This window comes from Oryctolagus cuniculus, chromosome 4, assembly GCF_964237555.1.
Source record: "Oryctolagus cuniculus chromosome 4, mOryCun1.1, whole genome shotgun sequence".
NCBI lineage: Eukaryota > Metazoa > Chordata > Mammalia > Lagomorpha > Leporidae > Oryctolagus > Oryctolagus cuniculus.
The window spans coordinates 29,461,664-29,481,617 of NC_091435.1; the positions used below are offsets into that span (position 1 = coordinate 29,461,664).

A 19,954-nucleotide genomic window follows, 5' to 3' on the forward strand; every position below is an offset into this window, starting at 1 on the left:
GTCCTTGGGCCCTGCACCCACATGGGAGACCAGGAGGAAGCATCTGGCTCCTGGCTTCGGATCAGCGCAGCACGCCGGCCGTGGAAGCCATTTGGGGGGTGAACCAACGGAAGGAAGACCTTTCTGTCTCCCTAACTGCCTGTCAAAAAAAAAAAAACCACCTATTCAAATCAAACAGATACTTAATGCCACCTCCTCCCCCAGTCCGTGTTACTCCACTCCATTTCCTGTCCACATTTCTATTTAAGATTACAGAACCTGTGGCCAGCACTGTAGCATAGTAGGTTAGGCCTCTGCCTGTGGCGCCAGCATCCCAAATGGGTGCTGGTTCAAGAACCACCTGCTCCACTAATGATCCAGCTCCCTGCTGATGGCCTGGGAAAGTAGTAGAAGATGGCTCAAGTGCATAGGCCCCTACCTCCACATGGGAGACCTGGAAAAAGCTCCTGGCTCCTGGCTTTGAATCAGCCCAGCTACAGCTGTTGTGGCCATTTGGGGAGTGAACCAGCAAACAGAAGACCTCTCTGTCTCTCCCCACTAGATGGAAGACATCTGTCTCTCCCTCTCTCTCTGTAACTCTGCCTCTCAAATAAATAAATAAATCTTTTTTTAAAAGTTATAAAAAAATGCTTAAAAATTATAGAATTATAGAATCTACATTCACTCGGACCAAGTGGGATTTATCCCTGTATGCAGGGATGGTTCAATATACACAAATCAATAAATAAAAACCATCTCAATAGATGCAGAGAAAGCATTTGATAAAATACAACATTCTAGGATGGTGCTGTGGCATAGTAGGTTAAGCCTTTGCCTTCAGTGCCAACATCCCAAATTGGGACTGGTTCAAGAACTAGCTGCTCCATTTCTGATCCAGCTCTCTGCTAATGGCCTGGGAAAAGCAGAAGATGGCTTGGGTCCTTGGGCCCCTGCACCCACATGGGAGACCCAGAAGAAGCTCCTGGCTCCTGGCTTCAGATCGGCTCTGCTCCAGCTGTTGAGCACATTTGGGTAATGAACCAGTGGATGGAAGAGAAGACCTTTTTGTCTTTACCTCTATCTGTAACTCTATTTCTCAAATAAATAAATCTTTAAATATATATATATATAACATCCTTTCATGATTAACAAAAACCTTAAGCAAACTGGATATAGAAGAAACTTTCCTCAACACAGTCAAGGCAGTATATGACAAACCCACAGCCAGCATCATATTGAGTGGCAAAAAGCGGGAAGCATTTCCACTTAGATGTGGAACCAGACAAGAACGTCTACTCTCACCACTGCTATTCAATATAGTTCTGGAAGTTTTAGCCAGAGCCACTGCACAAGAAAAAGAAATCAAAGGGATACAACAAACTGGAAAGGAGGAAGTCAAATTATCCCTGTTTGCAGATGACATGACCCTATAAATAGGGAAACCAAAAGACTCCATTAAGAGACTATAAAGAACTCAAGAAACTCAACAACAAAACAATCCAGTCAAGAAATGAGCAAATGATATGAACAGGCATTTGTGAAAGGATAAAATTCAAATGGCCAACAGACATAAGAAAAAAGTTCAGGTTCACTAGCCATCAGGAAAATACAAATAAAAACCATAATTTAGTTTCACCTGGCTTTCACCCAGTTAGAATAGATATCATCAAAAATAAAAAACAATAAATGCTGACAAGGATATGGGGGAAAATACTTCCTATATAAATAAATAATATACTGTTAGTGGGAATGTACACTAGTACAACCATTATGGAAGTTAGTATGGAGATTCCTCAGAAATCTGAAAATAGGTCTCCCATGACCCAATCATCCCACTCCTGAAAATGTACCAAATGAAATGAAATCAGCATAGGAAAGAGTTATCTGTAACCCCATGTTTTAGCGCAGCTCAATTCACAATAGCTAAGATAAGGAATCAACCCAGATGTCCATAAACTGATAATTGGATGAAGAAAATATGGTATATGCATATGGAATACTACTCAGCCCTAAAAAGAAATAAAATCCTGTCTTTTACAACTAAATGGATGCAACTGGAAACCACGATGCCTAGTGAAATAAGCCAGTCCCAAAAAGACAAATATCATGTTTTCCCTGATTTGTAGTAATATACAAAGTACAATATAAGCAATATATATGAGCAAAACTGACGTTTTGAGATTTTGATTACTGTTTACAGCCCTTGTATATTCTCTTGAGGAACAACTGTTTTCCACTTACTACTTGTTGAATTCTTTATTTAGCAGAGTGGTTAAGCTTGTGATTATAAACTAAAAGTATGTCATTGTAAAATTTAAAGAAAAAATAAGAAAGGAAGTAGGAGGGAGGATAGGCACATGGGTGAGTATCATTATGCTCTTAAATGTGTATATATGAAATGTGTTCACCGTATATAAATTTTAAAAAAATGTTTTAGAATATTTGATATTTACAGTCACAATCTCAAGTGCTTCTATTAAGTTAATCATCAGACCTAATAACTCAACTCGATTCCTTCTTTATTCACTGAGGCATTCTTCTACATCCCCACCCTACAATAGTTGTTCTTTCTTTCTTTCTATGACTGCTCACAGAACTTTACTTTCCACCACCTGTATCCACACTCATCTATTTGACAGTTAGCACATGCTACCTTGGATTTTTTTTTTTCCTGTATCAATTCTGTAGAGATGCTGACTAGCTTAATACCCATTATCTTGTCCCATCTCCCAGACATTGGTGAGTTTATCTTCTTCCCATGCTACCTCATAATTTTAGGGCCTTTTAAAATACATGCCCTGATTTGCCAATAAATCATTGGCTCCATCAGGTTTGGGAGAATCTGTGGGTACCACTATCTCCTGTTTTAGTTCCCTGTACATAGTAGAAAAGACTTGGCAACTGGGTTATAAATTGGTCTATTTTAGAAATGCTGAAAAATATATTAATCTGGGTCTGGTATTATGGCACAACAAGTTTAGCTGCAGCAGCCTACAATACCAATATCCCTTTTGGTACCAGTTCAAGTCCCAGCTGCTCCACTTCCAAACCAGCTCCATGCTAATGTGCTTTGGAAAGCAGCAGCAGATGGCTACAGTGCTTGAGCCTCTGCCACCTATGTGAGATACCCAAAGGAAGCTCCTACTCCTGGCTTTGGCAAGGCCCAGCCTGGGCTGTTGTGGCCATTTGAGGAATGAACCAGTGGATAAAAGATCTCTCTGTCTCTCTCCCTCTAACTCTTTCAAATAAAAAAAATTAGTATTAATCTGCCAGAAGAAATTTCTTCCACTTCAAGTGCTTCTTTCTATAGCCACCATAATGTATTATGTACAACTGTCTTAGTTATTAATATTTTATCTATCAACTAAGATAATGAAAATTCCATTTCAAAATGAAACAAAGCACTGGTCAAACATATAGAGGTGAGTCTTCAGATTAAAATTTAACTTAGTTTTCATAGTATCATTTACTCTTTCTACTTAGGTATACAAAAACAGCTTTTAATTTATGAAACTACAATAGAAATAATTATACATGTATAAAATTGATCTGCAGAAACATACTAAGCTGTTAGCCACAACAATTTCTGAGAACTGGGATTTTAAGAAGTGTGTACACTTCTGCTTCATTCTGAGTTCTTATTGCGTGTATGGATGATCCTTTGTATTCATGGGTTTTATATCTTGGATTCAACCAAATACAACTTCAAATTTTTCAAACACTGGCTGACCACATACAGACTTTCCCCTTGTCATTAGTCCCTAAACAATATGGTATAACAAGTATTTACAGAGCATTTACATTATATTAGGTATTGCAAGTAATTTAGAGATATTTTAAAGTATGTAAGAGGAAGCATCTACATTACAAGCAAATACTATGCCATTTTACATAAGGGACTTGAGCATGCAGATTCTGAGAGTCCTCAAGTAGGTCCTCATAGTAGGTCCTCAAGCCAAATCCCTGTGGATACTCAGGACAATAGTACTGCATAAGTGGCTTTCATTATTTCGTTTTCTAAAAATGTTTTAGACATTCAACTGCTTTTATTGTGTTGCACTAAAAATGAATTGAAATCACAAGTTCATACTAAATACTTGTTGCATTTTAAAGAAACATGAAAGGGCTTCTTTTCAAAAAGGCCTAATTTTTCCAATGCTGAAGCATACAATAGTCACAAACTGTAGAGAACAAAAGATAGACACTTGGCCGCATGCATTGTCTCTGAAGATTATCGTCTGAAATTTATGCAGTAAATTGAGTGATAATTTAACTTGTAAATTACTTGCAGGTTCAAACATAGTTTGCAAACTAAAACAAAATCGACTCTTACAATTTCACTCAAACTTCTACACAGAGTGTGATGAAATATGCAACACATTTTCAGAGCACAACTATTGGCAGAGTACAGATAGTAAGTGTTCAGTACTGGATTATACAAATAAACAACTGAATCACATACTATATCGGCAGTAACTGAAATAACATCTCCCAGCCTGCTGCTTGCTTTCGTTATTTCCAAATCACTCGGATCTTCAGAGCTCCTCTTCTCCCCAGTCTGACTTTTATCTGAACATCAAAGTAATATGAGTTCATCAAAGAAAATTTTTTCAGTCCGGATGTCAACCTCCCACTAAGTCCTTAGATCTATTTCACTCTAAGAATGAGATGTAACTGGAAATAATGGAAGGAGCTCTTCCTCTAGAAGGGAGACCATATTCTGAACTAATGGAAGATACTTTGATTTCCTTAATTCAGTCTTTCAAGTGTAAGCTACTGGTTAACCAGAAAGGCCTTCCGATGTGATTGTTTCCTTCTGACAATCTGAGAGTCATAGGAAATTAGAAAACCTCATGAAATTTCATGGTTGGTTTTTTATAAAATATAAACATATGAAAATTTTTAATAATATTGAATGAGGAAAGCCTTAAAAAGTTGAAAACACAAAAACTATGATGAGGCCGGTGCCGTGGCTCACTAGGCTAATCCTCCTCCACCTTGCGGCGCCGGCATACTGGGTTCTAGTCCCGGTCGGGGCGCCGGATTCTGTCCCGGTTGCCCCTCTTCCAGGCCAGCTCTCTGCTATGGCCCGGGAGTGCAGTGGAGGATGGCCCAAGTACTTGGGCCCTGCACCCCATGGGAGACCAGGAGAAGTATCTGGCTCCTGGCTTTGGATCAGTGCCATGAGCCGGCCGCAGCACGCCGGCCACGGCGGCCATTGGAGGGTGAACCAACGGCAAAGGAAGACCTTTCTCTCTGTCTCTCTCCCTCACTGTCCACTCTGCCTGTCAAAAAAAAAAAACAAACAAACAAACAAAAAAAAACAACACTATGATGAAAAAGAAAAAATTTAACTATATTAAAAATTTTAAGTTAGAAAATCACTACTAGGCAAAAGCCACAGGAATAACAGTTTTGTGCTTCAGGAAAGACACTGAAAGTTAACACATAAAAGTATCATGAGAAACAGGATCTTTTAAAATGAGGTACCACGCAATGTCTCAATACACACATACACCATACAAAGTCCAATTCAGGGTTAAGTATAACCACTTCTTCCAACATCTTATCAATCTCTTTTTGGTGAAAACATTGCAAGTCCTTTAGTTTTTAAAAATATATCCTGTAAATTGTTATCTACAGTAACCCTAGCAGGCAATATAACACCAGAACTTCTTTTGTCTATCTAATTTTAAGCTTTTACCTATTAATAAAACTTTTCCTTCCCTCTCTTCCTAGTCTTTGGTAACCACCACTCTACTCTCAATTTGTATGAGAGGTTTCATTTGTTTTAGATTTCACAGGTGAATTAGATCATAAAGTACTTGCTTTTCTTAGCCTGGCTAATTTCACTAACATACTAACGTGCATGTCATTGCAAATGGCAGAATGTCATCCCTTTTTAATGGCTGGACAATATTCCACTGTGTATATGTACCACATTTTCTTTATTATCCCTCAATGACACTTATGTTTCCACTGGGGGCTATTGTCAATAGTGCAGCAATAAACATGGGAGTGCAGATGTCTCTTTGAGTGATTTCATTTTCTTTGGATATATATATAACCAGTAATGGGCTTGCTAGATTAGATGGTAGTTTTATTTTTAATTTTTTGTAGAACTTCCGAACTAAAACACAATGGCTATACTAATTTACATTCCCACCAACAGTGTGAAAGGGGTCCCTTTTCTTGGAACCCTAACCAGTTCCTGTTATCTGTCTTTTTGATAACAGCCCTTCCAGATGGAGGAAGGTAATATTTCAGAGATGTCCCGATTTGCACCTCCCTGATGTCCAGCAATGCTGATATGTCTTCTTTCACCTGTTGGCCATTTGGATGTCTTCCTTTCAGGTGTACTGCCCATTTTATAATCAGTTTTTTTCTGCGCTACTGAATTTCTTATACATTCTGGTTATTAACCTCTTGCCAGCTACATAGTTTGCAAGTATTTCCCCATTCTATAGGTCATCCCTTCAATCCATTGTTTCCTATGATATGCAGGAGCTTATCACTTTAATGAAATCCCCTACTAATTTTACATTTATTTTCTCTGCTTTTTGAGGTCCTACCCATTAAATCCCTGTCCATTTTAATGTCCTCATGAATTTCTCTTATGTTTTCCTTTAATAGTTCCATAGTTTGAGGTCTTTAATCCATTTTGAGTTGATTTTTGTAAATGGTAAAAGATGTGGGGCTGATTACATTGTGTTGTATGGGGATATCTAACTTTCCCTGCAATGTTCATTGAAAAGACTGTCCTTCTTCCAATGTATGTTCTTAGAACCTTTATCAAAGATCAGTTGTTTGAAAATGTGTGGGTTTGTCTCTAGGCTCTATATTCAGTTAAGTTTTCTGTCTTCTGATATTTTCTTCTAACTCGTGTCTCTCACAGTACGAAGAATTCCTTTTAGCTCATCTTCTTGAACAGGTCTGGTGGTGAGAAATTGTCTCAGCTTTTGTTTGGGAATGTCTGTCTCTTCTTCATACCCAAAGGATAGCCTTGTTGGATACAGTATTCTTGGTTGGCAATTTTTTCCTTCAGGACTGTGGCAATTTTTTCCAACTTTCTCCTGGTGTGTAAGGTTTCTGCTGGGAAGTGAGGCAAATTCGACACCTTTATGTGTTGTTTCTTTTTCTTGGGGCTTTGAGAATCCCCTTTTTATTTAACTTTGGAGAGTCTGACTATGCATCTTGGGGTAGACATGGTTGTACTAAATATGACCGGTAGCCTCTAACTTTCCCTGTTTCTGGATAGTTATATCTTTTCCTTTACTTTGAGGACTTTCTGTTATTTATCACACTGAATATGTTTTCAATCCTTTTGGTCTTTTCAAGTCCTGTTGAACCTTGGTAACAGCTGTTTGCTCTTTCAATGCTGTCTCAAAGTTTCCAGAAGCTTCTTTCATTCCTTTTTTCCTTCTCCTCCTCTGTGAATTCTTTTTTTTTTTTTTAAGATGTATTTTATTTATTTGAAGGGCACAGTTATGGGGGGCAAGGGGAGACAGAGAAAGAGGTCTTCCATCCACTAGTTCACTTCCCAAATAGCCACAATGGTCAGAGCCGGAACAGTCTGAAGCCAGAGCCAGGAGCTTCATCTGAGTCTCCCACGTGGGTGCAGAGGCCCAAGGACTTGGGCCATCTTCCACTGCTTTCCCAAGTACATTAGTAGGATCGGAAGTGGGATAGCCAGGAATTGAACCAGCACCAATATGGGATGCTGGTGCTGCACGCAGCAGCTTAACCCACCATACCGCAACACCAGCCTTTGACTATGAATTGTCAATGGCCTGTCTTTAAGATCATTAATTCTTCTGCTTGATCTATCAGTAACTTCCATATTTTTAATATCATTTAGTGTACATTCCAGCTTAGGGACTTTTTTCTTAAATTACTTTTCTCTGATAAATCTGTTAATGAACCATTTCTCTGTGTTTTCCTGATCCTCACTGAATTTCCTTAAAACAGCTATATTAAATTCTGCACCTGATAATTTGCATGTTCAGTTGCTATCCATTCTGTTTCTGATATCTTATTTAGTTCATTAGGTGGGGTCATGGTTCCTTAAAAATTCCTGATGCTTGGCATCTGATGTCATCTATACATTAAAGGATTTTTTCCAGACTTCATAGTCTGACTTTGTGACTACCTTCTAGAAATTCGAAGCAGTCGGCTCATTTCCTCAGAGCCTGTGATCACTTATCACTATTTCAGCACTAGATGGCGCTATAGGTTGAGGTCTGCCACAGTATGAGGACATGAGGACGGTGCATTGCTGTTTCAGTAAGACAAGGGGCTACTACTATTCCAGGTGTGTCCCAAATTCAAGAGATGGTGCTTGGTTGAGAATGAACTGCCTCAAGGCTCCATCTGCGAACACTAGCCTGAGGACAGAGGGCTTTGTGCTTTATCTGGAACTGGCTTTCACTAGGAGCACCAAGGCAGAATCCTACTCGGGTTTTCCCACCCTACTCCCAGGAGCTGGAATCTTGCTCTACTGTCTCCTGGCAGGGTGGGGGCTGGGGTAGAGGTAGTCTGCAGTGAGGTGGGAGGTAAGGGAAGTCTCTTGGCAATTTGGATAAAGAGAGTCAAAAGACTCCATCTCTGGGGCCAGCACTGTGGCGTAGCAGGTGAAGCCGCTACCTGCAGTGCCAGCATCCCATATGGGCATCATTTCGAGTCCCAGCTGCTCCACTTCCAATCCAGCTCTCTGCTATGGCCTTGGGAAAGCAGTAGAAGATGGCCCAGGACCTTGGGCTCCTGCACCTGTGTGGGAGACCCGGAAGAAGCTCCTGGCTCCTGGCTTCGGATCAGCTCAGCTCCAGCCATTGTGGCCAACTGGGGAGTGAACCAGCGGATGGGAGATCTCTCTTTCTCCCTTTCTCTATCTCTCTCTCTGCCTCTCCTCTATGTAACTCAAACCTTCAAATAAATAAATCTTTAAAATAAATAAATAAATAAATAATAATAAAGACTTAATCTCTACGCCCTGTCTGGATTCAGGGGCTAAGGGGCAATACCAGCACTGAGTTTTACAGAATAGCAGGCCTGGTAACAGATTTCAAGCTTAAGGTCTGGACTAACTTGTGCTTGGTGGAGGGATGTCATGGCAAGTCTTTTTTTCTTGCCTTGAAGTCTTACATTAAAACTAAATGATGGAGTCTGGCTTCTTTAACTCTTATCAAGGTAGACTGTGCATAAATAGCTGTTCAGATTGGTGTGTTTGGGGACAGAGGACTGTTAAGAGTGTCTTACTTAGCCATTATCTTGCTCTGCAGGATACTATATGTTGTATCAAAGTAAAAAAGGCTTTTTTTTTTTTTTTTTTTTTTTGACAGGCAGAGTGGACAGTGAGAGAGAGAGACAGAGAGAAAGGTCTTCCTTTGCCGTTGGTTCACCCTCCAATGGCTGCCCCGGCCGGTGCACTACAGCCGGCACACCGCACTGATCTGATGGCAGGAGCCAGGTACTTCTCCTGGTCTCCCATGGGGTGCAGGGCCCAAGCACTTGGGCCATCCTCCACCACCTTCCCGGGCCACAGCAGAGAGCTGGCCTAGAAGAGGGGCAACCAGGACGGGCAACCGGGACAGAATCCGGCACCCCGACCAGGACTAGAACCCGGTGTGCTGGTGCCGCAAGGCGGAGGATTAGCCTAGTGAGCCGAAGCGCCGGCTAGAAAAGGCTTTTTAATTACACAGGGAAAACTAGTAACTTAGTAGACATCAACTTAATAAAACAGTCAAGGCTAGCTTTACCAAAAAAAAAAAAAAAATTCATGTCTCCTGATTCAAAAAATGGCATAGTGAGCAGGCATGTGGCACAGTGATTAAATCACTGTACATGGGACATTGAAAATGGGACAACTGCATCCCATGTGACAGTGCCTGGGATCCAATCCTGCCTCCATTTCTGATCCAACTTCCCATTGATGCCCAACCTGGGAAGCAGCCAGTGATGGATTGTTCAAGTACTTGGTTCTCTACCACCCATGCGGGAGACCTGGAATTTGTTTCTGGCTCCTGGTTTTGTCCTGCCCAGCTATGGCTGCTGTAGCCGTTGGGAGAGTAAACCAGTAAATAGAAGCTCTCTCTGTCTGTGTCACTCTCCCTTTCAAATAAAATGAAAATTGAAACATTTTTTTTTAAATGAAGATCATTAAAAAAAAAAACACAGCATTACTTCTGTGGTAATGCTTATCAAGTAAAAAATGTATAATCAAGTTGATATAGGTAGGCATATAGGATCAAATTCATTAAATTTTTAGCTGGCGGTCATGCCTTCTTCCTGCCCCTTGTGTGATCTCACGTCCCTACCTGACCCCACCTGTATGCCCACCTGACAATCAGACTATGTAACCACTCCCCTTTGGAAGTGCATAAAAGGTCTGGAGCTTGGTGGGTCCCCCACTACTGTCCCATGCCTATGCACGTGCAGCCTTCTGGCCACCCGTTCTCTGCTTTCCTGCCTGAATGTTCACTCCACATGACACCTGGCCTGCTCTCCGCCTGGTATGGACCCAGCTTAGCTTCTAGACTTCTTTCCCCCCTAATTAAAGACCTCACTTTCCTGTGCATTTCTCTCACTGAATAAAATGCTTAAAAACTTACCATGTCGTCTGGTCTATTTTCAGCTGGTACTCAGAATTCTTATCTGAACAGATGTCAAGTACCCACAGGATTGTTAATATTAAAATTATTAATAAGGTGCTGGATGATATCAAAGTCATGAAAAGACAACATAGAGGGCCAGCACTGTGGCACAGCAGATAAAGCCACTGCCTGAAAGGTAGGTATTATCATATGGGCGCCAGTTCAAGACGTGGCTGCTCCCTACTAATGCACCCGGGAAAACAGCAGAAGATGGCACAAGTCCTTGGCCCCCTGCACCCACGTGGGAAACCCAAAGAAGCTCCTGGCTCCTGGTTTCGGATTGGCCCAGCTCCAACCGTTGTTGTGGCCATCTGGGGAGTAAACCAGCACATGGAAGACCTTTCTCTCTGTCTCTCCCTCTCTCTCTGTAACTCTGCCTCTCAAGTAAATAAATAAATCTTTAAGTTTAAAAAAAAAAAGTGTGGAAAAATATTAAATATTTGTTACTAAGTGAAAGAAGCTAATTTAAAAAGGTTACCTACTACATGGTTATAACTGTATGGCATTCTAAAAAGGCCCAAACTACAGAAACAGCAAACATCAGTGGTTGCAGGGGTTAGGGAAAGTGGAGGGATGAAGAGGCAGAGCAGAGCATTTTTGGGGCTGTAAAACTCTTCTGTTTGATATTATAATGGTGGCCACCTGTGCTGAGACACCTGTCGAAATGCACAACATATTCAACACCAAGCATGAACCCTGATGTAAACTATGGACTTTGGGTGATGATATGTCAATGTAGGTTCACCAGTTCAAACAAATGTGTCACTCCAGTGAGGGATGCTGTCAGTGGGGGAAGTTGTGAGGGTATGCAGGCAGGGTGATAGGGGAACGCCAGGCTTTCTGCTCAATTTGCTGTGAATCACAAACTGCTCTAAAAAGTAATGCCCATTTTTTTTATTAGACTGAGAGGATACATAACTACATTCACAATTAAAGAAATACAAATTGGGGCCGGCATTGGTGCTTAGTAGGTTAAGCCTCCACCCGCAGCATCCCATATGGGTGCTGGTTCAAGTTTCAGCTGCTCCTCTTCTGCTCCAGCTCTCTAATGGCCTGGGAAAGTACTGGAAGATGGTCCCAAGTGCTTGGGCCCCTGCATTCACATGGGAGACCCAGAGGAATCTTCTGGCCCCTGGCTTCAAATCAGCCCAGCCCTGGACATTGCAGCTATTGGGGGAGTGAACCTGTGGATGGAAAGCCTCTCTCAGGGTCCAGTGCGGAGAGCCCTTAGTCCCGGGAAATGGGGCACGGCCGGAAAGGGGGCTGCCCTCTCGCCCATCACGTTCATGGGGAACCTGGCGCTAAACCATTCGTAGACGACCTGCTTCTGGGTCGTGGTTTTGTACGTGGCAGAGCAGCTCCCTTGCTATGATCTACTGAAAGCCCTCAACACAAGGGTTTGTAAAAGATAAAGAAAAAACAGGAAAAGAGAATTTTAAAAAAAAAAAAAAGGACAAAAAAGAAAAAAAACTTCTCTCTGTCTCTCCCCCATCTGTAACTCTGCCTCTCAAATAAAAAAAAATTTTAAAGAAAAAAAGATGAATTAAAACAATGTGATACCATATTTCACAAATAAAACTGACAGTGATAAAGAACTTTAATAAATGTCAAGTTTGGCAAAAATATTGGAAACCCTGGCAACAGAGAGTAAATCAGTACAAAGTACTGGTGTCAATGTGCTCGCCTCCACCTATATGGACAGGTCTCTGCAGAGAACCTAACGGACTAATCTCTTGAGAGCGGTGGGAAGATAATCTACTACATAAATGACTTGCTCATGTCTCCCTACCAGAGAGTCTGGTCTTAGGCATTTGATTAACACCCTTAACTTCCTAACAGAATGTGACTACCTGGTACCTAAGGAAAAAGTACAACTGGTCTGTCGGGAAGTGAATTATTTAGGGCTCATCTTCACCTCTGCGTAACAGAGACTAGCCACAGAAAGGACACAGGACATGAAGCAGATTCCTACTTCTACAATCTTAAAACAGTTCCTGGCATTTCTCTAACAGGTTATAGACGCCTAGCAAAGCTCCTATGTCAGGCTCTCAAGAGCAAGCCAGAACAGGGCCCCCTCCGTTGGGAAAAGAATAAAACGCAGCCTTCGCCCAGTAAAGACTGCCATGACTAGGATCTCTATGCTATGGTTACCAAACCCAGTCCCTCACAATAGGCATGCCCTAGACATGCTAACAGCTGCCCAAGGGATTGCTTGCACCATGCTCCACAAAGAATATTGCTTTTTGTTCAAATTGGACAGGTACAAAACCATGTTTACCGGTTCTCAGGTAAGGCCAGACAATGCCAGGAACAGGATGAACACAGTTGGAATTTCTGTCCCAACACTGGGTCACAGACATCCTGATTGTTGTCTCTCCTTGGTTCTATAGCTCCTATAGACTTTGTTTTTGTCTCTAACAGAACACAGGCCTCTCAGCTCCAGATGGTTATTAGACACAGCTTTCAGGCTATCCCAATGAACAATGTGACCAGCCCTCTGGACTGCGCAGGACAATCTTTTCCCAGGCTACCTCTAAACATGATAAGACAGATAGCAAGACAAGAATACTCATAAGCAGTCCTATGCACTTATACCAGCTTGAAGCAGACAGAGAAGACACATCACCCATCTATCTCCATAAGATTATGAGTTACTTCTCTTTGTGGGATGGCAGAATGTTAGATAGCAAGGTAGACATTAGTCTATGTGGGCTGAAGAAAACGAGAATTTTGTGTGGTTCAATGAGGAAAAGATGCAGAGGCAAGCCTTGGAAGCAGACCAGGATTTGCACATAAAAAGTTTTGCCTTGGGGCCAGCATTATGGCATAACAGGTCAAGACACCAACCTGCAAACTGCACTCCTTGATGAACACCAGTTCAAGTTTCAGTTGCTCCACTTTCAATCCATCTCCCTGCTAATGTATGTGGGAAGGCAGTGAAATGTACCATCACCCATGTGGAAGACCCGGATGGAGTCCCAAGCTCCTGGCTTTGGCCTGGTCCAGCCCAGCAGTTGCAGCTATTTCAGGGGTTAAGTAGAGGACAGAAGACCTCTCCGTCTCTCTAACTCTGCCTTTCAAATAAATAAATAAATAAATATTTTAAAAATAAATAAATGAAAGTCTTGCTTTTGTTCAAAAACCTTGCTAGTTGAGTCTCAGCCCTGGGGAGGAGGGGTAGGCAGCTTCGCAGTATCCTCTCCATCCTATACCAAAGGAGCTACTAGGTCCAATAACACTGTGCTGATCAAGTTCTGGAAGGAATTTCAGTATTCCCATACCCAGGAATCCCTTCACTCAATAATATCCCAGAAGTGTGTGTTTGTGTGTTGGGCGGAGAGAAGAAATGGTGGCCCATACAAATTTCTATAAAAACTCCAGTTTGGGGAGTGGTATTATTGTACAGAAGGTAAAACCACCACCTAGAACACTGGCATCCTATATGGGCACAGGTTCATGTCTCAGCTGCTCCACTTCCAATCCAGCTCCCTGCTAATGCCCTAGGAAAAGCAGTGGGAGATGGCCCAAGTGTTTGGGCCTCTGCCACCTACTTGGGTAGACCCTGATGAAGTTCTTGGCTCCTGGCTTCAGCCTGGCCCAGCCCTGGCTGTTGTGTCCATATGGGGATGGAAGGAAGCTCCTCCACCCCCACCCCACCACCCTGTACCTCTTTCAAATAAAATAAATAAATCTTTAAAAAACAAAAACTCCAGCTGGAATGCAGACTGAGTGTTCAGTTCTTTCCTAAGACATCTGCCTGCTCTATCATGTGTATGTATTTCTCTCCATTACACTTTGCTACCTTTCAAAAAAAAGTCATAATGTATAGCAAACATTTTAGTATAACAAAGATACTTTTTTGAGGATTGAGAACTGAGAACCCCACCCCAAATTCATGTTGAAGCCCTAAGCCACTTCATGTGACTCTACTAGAGATAAGGCCTTCAAGGAAGTGATTAAGTCTAGGTTAGAGCCCTGAACCCTCAGAACTGGTACCCTAACAAGAGGAACAGAAGACACCAGAGAATTCTCAGTCGTGTGAGGACAGAGGCAAAATGACAACTGTCCAAAAGATGCACCCCCCCCCCCCCAAAATCAAATCCTCCAGTTCCTTAGCCCTGGGCTCCCCAGCCTCCAGACCTGTAAGAAATCATGATTCTGCTGTGTAAACCATCCAGTCTATGGTATTTTGTTACGGCAGCCTGAGCAAACTAATACACACTGCTGATTATGTCCTAGAGCTATGAGATTTATCATCATTCAAGAGGCATGCTGTTCCACTGGACTCACAAGAGAACTTAAAAATATAGGGAATTCACCAGACAACAGAATGATGTGTTTATCCATAGTGAATGAAGACAATGAGGGAACTACCTGGAGGGTCCTGTCAGCTAAGGAGGAAAAAAGCAATTTACGTATTTTAAGACACAAAATTTTAAATTTACTGTTTGCCTGTGAATCAGTTATGACGCTAGGGCTTTACAGTGTTTCATGCTATGCTTACCAAACCTGGGGACAGGCATTACTAATAACGATACCAAAGAACCGTTTCTCATGTGCAGTCTGGGCTAATGTTGAATAACACCAGGTACTTAATGTAGACTAATAGGAAAGGAGAAGGAAAAGTGAGGACACGAGGTGTAAGAATTCAAAAGCAGGAAAAAACTGTTCACTTTGTAGTAATATCTTTGTAGATCCTCTAAGAATCTAAAATGAGGAAAACACAAACCACCAATGGTTCAAGGATGGGCTTGGGAAACTCCTTATAGTACAAGGAAATATGATGCTAACTTTAGAGTCTGACTCACATACTTGATTTGGGGGCAGAGGAGATGGAGGCATCATATTGTGATGGATTTATTATCCCTGTACAAACCTAAATTTCTCTTCTCAATTCCTGTTTTTGGTGATGTGACCTACCACCATCACGTTCGGCAAGCAATCCCTCCATAACATCATGGATATAAGAAACAGAAGTTATCAGGGCCGGCACCATGGCATAGCAGGTAAAAGCCACTGCCTGCAGCGCCAGTGTCCCATATGGTTGCCATTTCAAGTCCCAATGGAGCCATTTCCAATCCAGCTCTCTGCTATGGCCTGGGAAATCCTTGGGCCTCTGCACTGGCGTGGAAGACCCTGAAGACACTCCAGATCAACCCAGCTTCGGCTGTTGTGGCCATTTAGGAAGTGAATCAGCAGATGGAAGACCTTTCTCTCTCTCTCACTGCCTCAGACTCTCTGTAACTCTACCTTTCAAATAAATAAACAGAAAGAGAGAGAGAGAAAGAAAGACAGAAAGAAAGAAGAGAAATAGAAGTTATCACCAGTCCACTGGCACAAACCTGAAAATAAAAATAGAAAGGGGACACTGTGAGCTGGGGCCGTGGCTCACGAGGCTAATCCTTCACCTAGCGGCGCCGGCACACCGGGTTCTAGTCCCGGTCGGGGTGCCGGATTCTGTCCCGGTTGCCCCTCTTCCAGGCTAGCTCTCTGCTGTGGCCAGGGAGTGCAGTGGAGGATGGCCCAAGTGCTTGGGCCCTGCACCCCATGGGAGACCAGGAGAAGTACCTGGCTCCTGCCTTCGGATCAGCGCGGTGTGCCGGCCGCAGCGCGCCAGCCGTGGCGGCCATTGGAGGGTGAACCAACGGCAAAGGAAAACCTTTCTCTCTGTCTCTCTCTCTCACTATCCACTCTGTCTGTCAAAAAAAGAAAGGAAGGAAGGAAGGAAGGAAAGAAGGAAAGAAGGAAGGAAGGAAGGAAGGAAAGAAGGAAAGAAGGAAGGAAGGAAGGAAGGAAAGAAGGAAAGAAGGAAGGAAGGAAAGAAGGAAAGAAGGAAAGAAGGAAGGAAGGAAAGAAGGAAAGAAAGGGGACACTGTGGTTTGGCTATCATCTGAGTGTTTCTAGCAAGGTTTCCATGTGTTGAAATTTAATCCCCACTGTGAGGTAAAATAAAATCAAAACACTCTGATTCTGGTGTTTGGAGGTAGGGCTTTGAGGAGGTGATTAGGATTAGACAGGGTTATCAGGGTGAAGCCTTAATAATTAAATTCTGGAGGAAAGATAGGACCCAAACACTGCACTGTCTCTCTTTTTTTTTTCTTTAAAGATTTATTTTATTTATTTGAAAGACAGAGTTACAGAGAGAGGCAGAGAGAGAGAGGTCTTCCATCCACTGGTTCACTCCCCAAATAGCCACAACAGATGGAGCTGGGCAGATCCAAAGCCGGGAGCTAGGAGCTCCTTCCAGGTCTCCCTCGCGAATGCAGGAGGCCTGTCTTCCACTGCTTTCCCAGGCCATAGCAGAGAGCTGGATAGAAGTAGAGCAGCTGGGACTGGAACCGGCACCCACATGGGATTGCGGATGCCATAGACAGTGGCTTTACCTGCTACACCACAGCCCGTCCACATTGATTCTAATACTGCTCTCTCACCAGATGACCTCCATTTTTACCTTACCACTCCTTACTCCCAAGGTATTCTACAGCCAGGCCTTCATCCTTTCTCCCTGAGCATTCACATTTTTTTTTTAATTTTTTTTTTTTTAATTTGACAGAGTTATAGACAGTGAGAGAGAGACTGAGAGAAAGGTCTTCCGTTGGTTCACTCCCCAAATGGTTGCCACGGCCGGCGCACTGCGCCGATCCAAAACCAGGAGCCAGGTGCTTCTTCCTGGTCTCCCATGCGGGTGCAGGGCCCAAGCACTTGGGCCATCCTCCACTGCCCTCCTGGGCCACAGCAGAGAGCTGGACTGGAAGAGGAGCAGCTGGGACTAGAACCCAGCACCCATATAGGATGCAGGCGCCACAAGGTGGAAGATAAACCTAGTGAGCTACAGCACGGCCCCGCATTCACATATTTTAACACCCCTCCTTCTCTGCCCCAACTCACCTCTGTGTGGCCTATTACTGTGGCCTCAGACCAGTAACTTTTTCCAGAAAGCATTCCTTGCACCCAAACATGAATCCAGTCATGTGTCCCCTATGTACTCCTTAGATCACTAATAATACCTCTATCATGTACACATATACAGCTGTACTAAAATCGCTGCTTTATTGTGGTCTTCTCTCTCTCCATCCCAATGACCATTTCAACATTTGAATTCCAAGCCAAAGTATATGCTAGTTTTGATCACTGAGTTCCTTTCACACAGCACATTCCTTTCGCAATGCAGAATTACAGGCACTCAGTTAGCATCAACATTTGCTTGAGTGAACGAAGGTTTTCTTTGTTCCATCAAAATAATGTCTTAAAACATTATTTTTCTGTGGGGTAGGGCTGTTGCGCAGTGAGTAAAGCTGCCGCCTGTTAACACCCGCACCTCATATAGGCACTGGGTCATGTCCTGGCTACTCCACTTCTGATCTAGTTCCCTGTTAGGGCCTGGGAAAAGCAGCAAAAGATGGCTCAGGTACTTGGACCCAAGCCACCTATGTCAGAGACCCAGATGAAGCCCCTGACTCCTGACTTCTGGCTTTGGCCTGGCCCAGCCCTGGCCATTACAGTCATCTGGGAAGTGAACCAGCAGACAGAAAATCTTTCTCTCCATCTCTCCCCCTCTCTACAGAACTTTCACTTTCAAATAAATAAACACATCTAAAAAAATTAATTTCTGTGTTTTTACCTCTCCCAGCAAGGCACTACATGAGAAGTCTGACCAGTGACAGCATAAGCACAGGAATTCTTAAAGATCATGTCTCACTGTAGAATTTCAAGCAGGGACAGGGTAAGTCTTTGTACCGGCAAGCAAGAGGAGCTAGGAATTATGAGATCTGCAACTATATAATCTCTCTTGAGATCTAAACAATCAACAAAGTATTTGTTACAACAGAATTCAAAACAGTCAAGCAATTCTGGGTGCCTATAGGTAAGCAGATCACAGTTTGGGGATCTGTTGAGGAAAGAGGAAGCAAAGCATAGCTCACAGGCACAAATGTCTTCACACAAGAGAAGGGAGAGAGGAGCCACTAGAGATGAAAGATGGTGCATTTCAAAATAGTGGAGAAAAAAAAAAAAAAAAAAAACAAGATGAAATGCAACTGAAAGTTCTGAAAGTTGGTGAGGTCCTTTCATTATTAAAGATAGACCCACAGCAGAGAAATCTTGCTGGTCTGGAGCCAATCAGAGAAGGAACAATCAAAGGAAATACTAGTAGGAAAAAAGATGAATAAGCCCACATTTGCCTAACACACGGGCTGGTATATGCTTTCCCTTTTATGTCTTAAAGGTCTATTTTCTCCCTAGTTCCACCTTCTCCCATTAAGAGCACCTTCAGACACTTACCAAAGGAGTACATCTTACCTGTTTGCTCCTCTCTGAAGCTTCTCTGATCCCCACAGGCTTGGTTAAATGCTTCCCCCTCTGTATTACACAATCTTTCTATTATACAGAAGTTGTTTACACATTCCTACCCTGAAGCACATACTTTTACTAATTTAATGGAGTCTCAGTGTTTCATTTCTGAAGGGTGTGTGTCCCAACCCTCATCCAATTGGCCCCAGGACTCAGCAGGTGGAATATAATTGCTAACCTACATTAAGGGGCAGGGGGAAGGAGCTCAAAGTAGAGGGAAGATATAGTGCAGGAGTAATTTGAAAGAGAGAGAGAGAGAAAAACATCAGACCTTGTTGGGAAAAACACAGAAGAGACCTTTGGGATGATTTTGTGTCCAGGAAAGAAAAACAATGAAACAAAGAGGCCTAGGCAGGAGATACAACTCAGAGGGAGCTAAGCAAGCTCACAGAAGTAGACTAAACACTTACTACCTTAATGATAAGGAACATTAGCAAATTTTGTCAAAAACTAACCCACATGTACTTTATACATAATTATGCTCACATGAAAAAAATAAACTGTTAAGAAAAAATGTGGTTATTCTGAAGTCACAGCTACAAGGTTGGCTGTACCTCTTTCAGGTATTTCTAGAACAAGATGAAGCAAAAAAAAAATATTTCACACTGACACATGGCTTCTTTCAGAATATCTAGAGTCAGTCTAAAGGTATCAACAAACAAAGAAAAAACTCTGAAATAAAAATTATAGAAACCTGAATTTATATTCCAAATGCCTTGCATATGTTTGGTTTCTCAGAGAGTGATATGTAATGATAACCTTAATGTCAACTATTAGGAAGAATTTAATAGTGAGCTTTCTGAAAAATGTCAAAGCATGTCATTAAGGGTTACTATCTTAAAGATAGGACACATTTGATATACTGCTAAGTTCAGATCACAGAACTCATCAGTCTTACAAAAGACAGTAATAGCCACATATGGTTCACTACAGCAACTTTAAGAAATAAATTGGGAAAATAAGAAACTAGTTTATAT

General features: G+C 42.3%; 1 protein-coding gene across 4 annotated transcripts in view; it reads right to left on the minus strand.

Annotated features, from left to right (window-relative positions):
- CXADR (CXADR Ig-like cell adhesion molecule) overlaps positions 1–19,954 on the minus strand; it is an 84,719-nt gene that overhangs the window by 46,008 nt on the left and 18,757 nt on the right.